Below are 8,288 nucleotides of genomic sequence, written 5' to 3'. Positions count from 1 at the left end.
CAGACTTTCCCTTAAACATAATGTCTGAGTGCATTTCACTGATTTCCTTTTTTTCCATTGGTTTCCTATCAGTTCGGAAAATTAGATTGCGAAGAATTATGGTCCTATGTGGGCTGAGGAGAAAAATAAGTTTTCTGTTACTTCCTGTTAGATGTACTGACCCTCATTTTATGGAAGTACAAAGAGAAACTCTCATTTCACTTGAAAGGAGGTGCTGGTGGATGCCACCCATACCTACATCACAGCTGTATGCTTTCTTCCCTGGCTGCATACCCAAAGACATCAAAGGTCTTTTTTAATTGTTGCCCAGCCAGGATAGCTCTAGAGGAACTGAAAATTAGGCTTAGTACTGAGAAAGATTTACCCCCTTATACGTTTTGCAAATGTACTCTGAAAAGAGAAAGAATAGGCAGTGAATCAACGAGTTTCTAAAGCTATAGCCCTTTAACAAAAATTGCATGTATTTCTGCTTATGTATCATGAACAACTTGAATAATTTAATTTTCTTACCAGAACCTCAGCTGTTCTGGTAATTAACCTCACTCTTAGCTGGGGTTAGCAAGATTATCCAGTGAAGTTTTCACATTTCCTTTGCTACTCTTATTTACACTAGTTAAGAATATCACCCAAAGCTTTCTTATGTAATTATATCTTTCAGTGTTTCACTGATCATTTTGCATTCTGGATTTTTAGTGAAGAGAATGGAAATGAATTGCTTTAGGAATTTTGTAATTAAAATATTCTATTTAACTTGTGAAGTGTTAAATGATAAAGAACATCTTATTAAAATTATTTTAACAAGTATGTATTATTTTAATATCTATTTTTGCAGCAAAATAGAATTGTTAGCCCAAGGTCCAAATAAATTTGGTAGGATTCTTTCAGTTATATTTCTCTGATTTCAGATCATCTGCCAAACCTGATCCTACAGATGGATCACTAAGTTCAGAGCCTACTTCATGTTACCTGTCTGCTCAATGAGCTAAATGGCAAACTGACCTTAATACTTATTTATAATGCATGGGGTTTAGCTTTGTTCCAGGAACAGTGGTAATTATATTTAAGAAGTTTTATAGATAAAAAAAAGTACCACTTTTTTTTCCTGATGTAAAGAAATTTTTATTCATAACAGAAAGGAATAAGAAAATATACAATGATCAAAATCCCACACTACACGTAAGTATATTTTATGATGCTTTTTGTAAAAACCAAGTAAACATTCAGTTAGAATAATTCAAATTTATCTGAAAACTAGTATTTAAAAGTTTTCATCCTTAAAACAAGATTTAAATTATAAGACAGCCTTAGCTTTATTTTGTATTAGTGCTTTCTGAGTACCTTACTGCCCTCTAGGTGATTTTCTTTCTAAAATATAGCTTAAGACTTTCAATATTAGGGCTGATGACACTCTTGCAAAAATCCTGCGATAGTTGTTTTGTACCATTTGTTTTTTTCCTCATTACTGACTGCTACAGACAAAATAAACAATCTTCAAGCTCTAGAGTGGCAAAGTACTACAAGGGGAGAGAGGACCTGCTATAATACAGACTTTTTGAAGTATTTCAGAGAATCATGAGAAAGAACATTGTGGTTTAGCTCTGTTAAGTAAAAAAATATTGCATTTTCATTTATTTTACAAAGCCAAAATGCATTCATATATTCTTTCCTTATAACTGGGATCCCCTACTTTGCAGTGCAAAGTTTAATTTATACTGAAGCCTAAAGTATCTTCGAGCTCAGTCTGCACCCACACAATACTGTCCACACAGATATGAAATAAAATCAATGTTCATGAGAATTGCTTTACTCAAAGACTTTTGGTTAAATAAGAGTAATATGTTCACCAACATTTTTTGAAATACTTTTTGGCAGGTTTTTGAAGATGAGTTTTTCCTGTTTTCTTTCTGAAGGCATTAGACCAAATAAAAATAATGACATATATGTTGACATACAGTATTAAATTGTTTACTTTTAATAGAAGTTATTCAGTTCATTTAAAATTTTCATTTTAAGGTTAGTTTTGTAAACATTTTTATTCTTACTAGCACGCAGTTTCCCATGAAAATATCACTTTTGACATGAAATCTTTCTATGCAAAAAATTTCCAGTAAGATCTTCATAATTCTTTACTGAAAAGCATGGATAAGCAGCTTACTGTGGTTCACTAGGGTCTTTTTGCCAGTTTTGCTCTTTTAAGCAGCAAAAAGAAAACTGCAGACTAAACTATACCAACTTTTTAATTCTTGCTTGTGAGACATTTTTCAATCCCTGCAAAGACGTTTTGTTCCATATAAAGTAAGTAAAAGTGGAAGAGTTAACTTCCTCAGTATTGAGAGACTTTAATTGTATTAACTGCTGACAAGACTATAACATTTTTAAATAACATAAAATCAGCTCATTGATTGACAGAGCACACATACAATAAAGTAAATATAAGAAAAATGCAAAGTAGAGGAAGTAATAACATTCAAGCAAGCTAAAAGGAATTTTTTTTCTGAATAATCATCAAAAATGCAGGCAACTAGAAGGCTAAAAAGCAAATAAAGTACTATGGAATATATCTTAATGGAATTTTTTTTTAATCTCTTAATTATTTTCATTTACAATAGCAGAGTTAGCCCTAAGACTTTCTCTCCCAAGAGAAAAGGAATAGATATATTTTAGTTTATGTCAGTTAGTCTCACTTTGTCTTCACAGGAGATAATGGGTACTACATGGCAAATAACTTTTAATATTTGTTTCAGAAACAGATTTAACTCCAATATAGTTCTGAAGCATGTGCCTTGGGCGCATAAGCCTATCAGACCCCCAGAAGTATGAGGCTACCTTGAAATCATTGAGTACAGGAATAATTTTGCTTTTCTTATTTCCTTTCTCTTTTTTCAGCCTCTAAAAATTCTGAAATCTGGAAAGGTATTTGTAAATGAAAGCAAAACTAAAGCTCATTATGATAAGAAATCTGTAGGTCATAAATAAAATGCCAGGTGTTGCCAGACTAATGAAAAATGGAGGAGTTGAAAGTTCTGATTTAAAGCAGTCAAAGGAACAACATATTTTGTCATTTTTAATCAAGAAAAGCTGCCTCTTCAAACTGGGTTCTTAAGAAGGCTTCCCCCTGTCAATATTGTACACTAATCCAAAGGCTATTTACGTCTACCTCTGCTCAATAAAATGTTGAAGTTGCATTTTTCTATACATAGCACTGAAGTTTACATTCAGGACGATCAGCTCAAGCAGGCTGAGAGTGGTGCAGGCTGCAGCATCTTGGGAATGGCAATATCCATGCTTTTCCTTAGTTTATCTTGCTTTCTGTATACACTTCAGCACACAGACCAGGGCTGAATTCATGTAAATGGACTTGTGCAGGTAATTTCCCAAGCAACATAAGAATAGGGTTTTGTTAGGGGAACACTTTCATTTACTGACGATAATATGATTTGTGTATCCCCTTTGTCTATCTTTGGGCCTCATTTAATATAACAGACAATATTATACATTGACATAGTAAAATGGAATGTGGAGATTAGATTCATGAACAAGAGCTGAACAGTTTGGTAGAAAGAAATGATGTTGTACTGTACTGTGAGGAGATACTGACTCAGGCCATGGATGTTGTGTGGCTGGATGACTGCAGAAGCCCACACCAAGTCATTTGATTTAATGTAGCTTTTCAGCTTCCAGTTTTGAAGACAGCTAAAAGAAGCCCACAGACCAATGGAGACAAAATGAAAGAGTATAGCCTTAAACTAGGGAGAGTATTTTCAATATTTGTGTAATAGCCAGCTGAACGGAAGACAGTCAGTACAAGCTAGCAGTGTAGATGATTCTTTTGCTAAGAAAAAGGAGAATTCTTTACCCCTAGTGTTTGAGGGACTCTGACCCTGAGGAAGTAATGAAACTTGAAATTTCAAGAGCCTAGTCTGTTTATATAATTCTTAATTTTAGTTGTCCTGGCTTCGGTAAATCATATTTCTACTAGTTCAGTTGCATGTGGAAAGGACAAGAATGACTAGGAAGTGTAGAAAATGCCTACCCCATTCTCATAAATCAATATAAACAATTTGGTAAAAAGCAAGGATTGGCAGTTTACATCAGGTCACTGGAACCTTGCTGACCTTTTTAAAATTTTAGCAGTTTCAAGAGTACTTTTGGTTAAAATAAAGCAATATTCTAGATTTTGCTCATGTGACACTTCATGGCCATGAATGGAGAAGTGGGATTAAAATGGTTTCCATACTGAGTCAGCCTTAAAATAAATGGGAACATTTCAACAAATTGATTTAGGGTTGCCAATAATTCTCTCTAATCCATTCTATTTTTGCAGCTATATTTATTTGAATAAGACCTTTTCCAGCACAGATTTTGTTCTGACTTTATCCTTCTTGATCCTTCCACACACTGTATTGATTAGCATGGCTTTTTCATCCTCTGCTTTGCACTTCTGTTTTTGTGCATCTTGTTGCCTTAACATATACTTTCAACAGTACTTCAAATTAGTTTATCTCTTGCATTTGACCTTGTATCCAAAAAGTTATCATTTACATTATTATTAGTTTTGGACGCACTGCTCAAAGGAATACATTGACTGTCATTTTTGTTTCTCATGAATCTACATTACCTTTTTTACGATGTTATTTTAAGGTATTTTCAGAAGCTAGTGATATTTTCATATATTCTCTTGGTTTACAGAGCCTAGCATTTGGCACAACTTGATGCAAAAGGAAAGCTATTTGACTTCTTAAGTTTCCAAACAAAATTGTACATCACTTTTACTCTGTGTAAGGATAGTTTACAAATCTCTGGGGTGTGCTCTTTTGTGTATGTGCTCTTGAAAATTGTTGCTATCTTGATTGTGATTTGTCATATAAGATCCTACTGTTTCTGCTTTCTTAACCCTGCTACTTCAATTAAGTGAGTAGCAACAGCAGCAGGAGGATGTCACCTACTACACCCATCAGGCTTTCCTTAGCTTACTACTGGAGGAAGAAAAGAAAGGCAGAAATAATTGGTTTTGTTCCAGACTCTTGAATGAATGTCATTCTGTGGACAAAGAGCCTTCTGCATAGTCTCTTCAAGCTTGATCCTTTTGTGGTGCATGCCTTTTATTCGTCTAGATAACACCAGGTCTTTCCTATATCATGACTCCTTGGGTGTTTCCCTAGCTTCTTTTCCAGTTATTATATGCCCATCTCTCACATTTATGTCCGTTTTTCTCCCCAGTCCTTTTACCTCTGGTTCTATCGGTGCCTTCATTTTGCCATTTCCTTTTCTCCTGCTGGTCTGTTCAGCAGACAGCTTATTTGCTGTCAGGTGCATTCTGACCCTACAGTCTGATTTGTCTTCAGAGCTGCCTTTGCAACTCCATATTTTCCCTGCTCCACTGCATTCTGATCCATTCTCAAATCTTGTTCAGTTCTCATCACTCCCACCTGATTACTGTCAGTCACTGCTCAAACTGATGTTCAGATTTCCCACTTACCTTATTGTGTATAAGGTCCCTGGGGTCAAAAAGCCCCAGTTTCTGCTTCCTTACCCAGTCTCTTTTCTACATAGCCATTTGCCACATCTCCAAGTACTTTTATAGCATACTTCTGGTCTTCTCACGTGTCTTTCCAACTGCCTTTTTGTCATTGTCTGTCTGCTCTTCAGGTATGGTTTTGTCCCCTCTGATCTGATTTCCACTTAACAATGGGGTTTATTTTTTTGTTTTGTTCCAAATATTAGCCACACTGGAAGACCACAGAAAAAAATCACCACCTTATTGCAGTAAGAATAAATCAACATATTTTGCTAAGCCTCATTCTTTGGAATAGTTGTTTCAGCTGAAACTTTCACACAAAGATAATTTTCAGAAGAAAATTGAAGACAATATTACATGTGTTTGGCAAAGCTATAAGCAAACCAATTTTTTATTTTTATTTTTTTTTAACTATGTAAAAGCAGACTTACATGGAGAAGTTATAATTTCTTCCCCACCTGCTCAGTCATAGATTTCCCAGGGGTTCTTTACCCCAACAGTGTGGGGCTCCTGACTTCAGATCTGTCATCACACACTGAAAAATTATGAGTTTCTAGCAGGACACCGTAAGATCTCTTGCGTCCCGCAGCACATCATGACAGATGTGGAAATCTGGAGAAGAAACCACACTAACATGGAAAGGGAGTCATTGTAGTAATAGTATGGTTATGCCTGCACTATCAGTTGCAGGAAAAGAAAGGATAGATCTGGATATAATAAAGTAAAGTTTGAGTGTTAACAGTAAATAGTAAATATGAAGGGAATATTTATTATTTTCATTGATTCATTTTTCTCATCATAGAGAAGGTTTTTATACTAATGTCACTGTGTCATCTCCCATGGAATCTGTACACAGTGTGATACTTCAATATATGCCTTTGGTCAAGTTTGTTTTGCAGTACTTGATTTTATTTTATTTCAGAAGTTTGATTTGAATTTGTTTGTTATCACCTTGTACTACACTAACAGAGGTTATGAGACATAGTTTTTCACAAACTCCTGGTTCATTAGAGAAAAGCAGACTGTTTTTTTGTTTCTGCAATTTCATTTAATCCTGTACAGTTTCTGTGGATAAACTGGTAATATGGTAATACCTGTGTATGAATACTATACAAGCAAAAGTTTTTCTTTCCAACATCCTCATCTGTTACTCATTTTCTTTTTGCAACTGAATGCTTCACTGCTGGTACACGAACTACCTTCTCTGCATCTCTGGTGGACTGGAAAAGCCTTCTACTCCTTTTAGTTTAATTTTCCTTTCCCTTTTCAAATATAAATTGGAAATAAACTTTTCTTCTTTCCTATACTTATATTTTCATTCCTGTAAGCTTGACAGTGGATACTGTTCTCTTCTTACCTCAGAGAAGCTGTATGATCTTTTGGGTTTTGGGTTGGGTTGAGGTTTGGGGTTTTTTTTGTCAGATCTTTTTCTACAAAACACAAAGAATGAAAAGAAACAGTTACTGTAATAAAAATATTAAAATTTTAAATACAGTGACCATAGACTTTTCTTAACAGATGTGTTACTATAACTGGGAGTTTGATTAACTACTGTCTTTTTTTAATTCATCTGCCTCCATATTTCAGAAAAATAATTTGCAAGGTTCTATTGACTCTCCCCACAGTGTCCATGAACACTCTGTCCATGAGAAAATTATTCTCTGCTTGATTTTCAGCTCTGTTTTTGTTTATCCCTCAGAAGCAAGCTTCACACACAACAGAATGGCAGATAGAGCATGTGGCAGACAGCTAATGACTCATAATGACAGAATCATAAACAAGCTAATGCATGCTAGGGAGGGTTTTTTTCTTCCTGAATACCCTACCAGAGGCATGCCCTTCCCTGTCCTTTTTCCTTTGTTGGGGTTATGTGTAGAAAGTAGAAGAAAGATGCTTTCACAGTTACTTAGGTTTTGAAACATGTTCTTTAATTTTAAATGAGCATGATACCTGACTTATTTGATCAAGAAAACAAAACTGTGCTTTTGAGGTGTGAAGCCTCCCCTCCATCTGGAGTTTTGGTTGGTGGTGGAATAAACCAGCAGGAGAAATGGATCTCAGCCCTGCACAGACAGATCTGTGACAACCACAGACTCCCTTTGAATCTCTTTTGGAAGGAAAAGCATAGCTGCAAGAACACCTCACAGCTGTTGCACAAATACACTTTATAGAACAATCTGCAGATAACAAGACCAAATAATTCAAACATCTATAGATACTCTGAACCAGCACTGCTCTGCATAGTGGATGGAAGAACTGTTGAATATGTTTGTTTTCCATGTACTGACTATATTATTCTATATCATGCAGTATTAAATAATTTGTGGCTGAGAACCAGACAGGAAGGTTGCCTATTTGCTTTGTTGTGTCTGCTGCAATCTGGAGTCCTCAGGGGGAAGGAAAGATTGCACCTCCCTGGGGTGTGATCACTTTGGTACAAGCTGAACAGGCACTGGAAAGCAGCACCAGAGGAAAAAGTATGCCCAGCACAGGTAGAGTCATTAGCAAGAAAGATTTGTTTTCTTTTATCTTAATCTGTCTCCTCAGCAGAAGTGGTTGTTCTGTCTTTAAAAACCTACTTTATTCCTTTGTGTTTGTGTTGTACTAAAACATAAGTCTAGATATTGAGAACATGATTTTATTAGTTTTAGTGTGTTTACTTTAACGAAAAGCTGCAGGTATATCTACCTTAAAGCTTTGACTCATTCAGGGTCCTCTCAAAGAATGTTGCCTGGGTACCGAGAGCAGAGGAGCTTTTAATCAGTGATAC

The sequence above is a fragment of the Phalacrocorax carbo genome, chromosome 1 (assembly GCF_963921805.1).
Source record: "Phalacrocorax carbo chromosome 1, bPhaCar2.1, whole genome shotgun sequence".
Classification (NCBI taxonomy): domain Eukaryota; kingdom Metazoa; phylum Chordata; class Aves; order Suliformes; family Phalacrocoracidae; genus Phalacrocorax; species Phalacrocorax carbo.
This window is presented reverse-complemented; position numbering follows the sequence as displayed.